Source organism: Pterocles gutturalis, unplaced genomic scaffold (assembly GCF_000699245.1).
Source record: "Pterocles gutturalis isolate BGI_N339 unplaced genomic scaffold, ASM69924v1 scaffold6036, whole genome shotgun sequence".
Classification (NCBI taxonomy): Eukaryota; Metazoa; Chordata; class Aves; order Pterocliformes; family Pteroclidae; genus Pterocles; species Pterocles gutturalis.
In genome coordinates this window covers 18,031-18,279 of record NW_010097629.1, presented here as the reverse complement: position 1 = coordinate 18,279, position 249 = coordinate 18,031, and the positions used below count along the sequence as shown (strand labels likewise).

At 63.5% G+C, this 249-nt stretch overlaps 1 protein-coding gene across 1 annotated transcript in view; it reads right to left on the bottom strand.

Annotated features, from left to right (window-relative positions):
- Positions 1–249, bottom strand: part of RAB11FIP3 (RAB11 family interacting protein 3 (class II)) — a gene marked incomplete at its 5' end in the record, with an annotated part of 22,788 nt that overhangs the window by 11,929 nt on the left and 10,610 nt on the right. The window lies entirely within an intron of this gene.

Here is a 249-nt window from a genome sequence, read left to right as displayed (position 1 = left end):
GAAAACGGCAAGAGCTCAGGGGCACATCCTTCGCTATGGCAGGGGAGCGCCCGCACGGCATGCCCCCCCCGCGCCCCCCGCCACCCCGGGGAACGCTCACGGATTTAATAACGCGGCGATAACAACCCACACGGAATAACGCTGCAGAAAACCTCACCGCCTCCAGCAACGGGATCTCCTCACCGGCTGATCCCTGGCCCGAAAGCTGATCCCCAAGGAAGCGGCTATTAAAAGCCGGGGGGTTTGGGG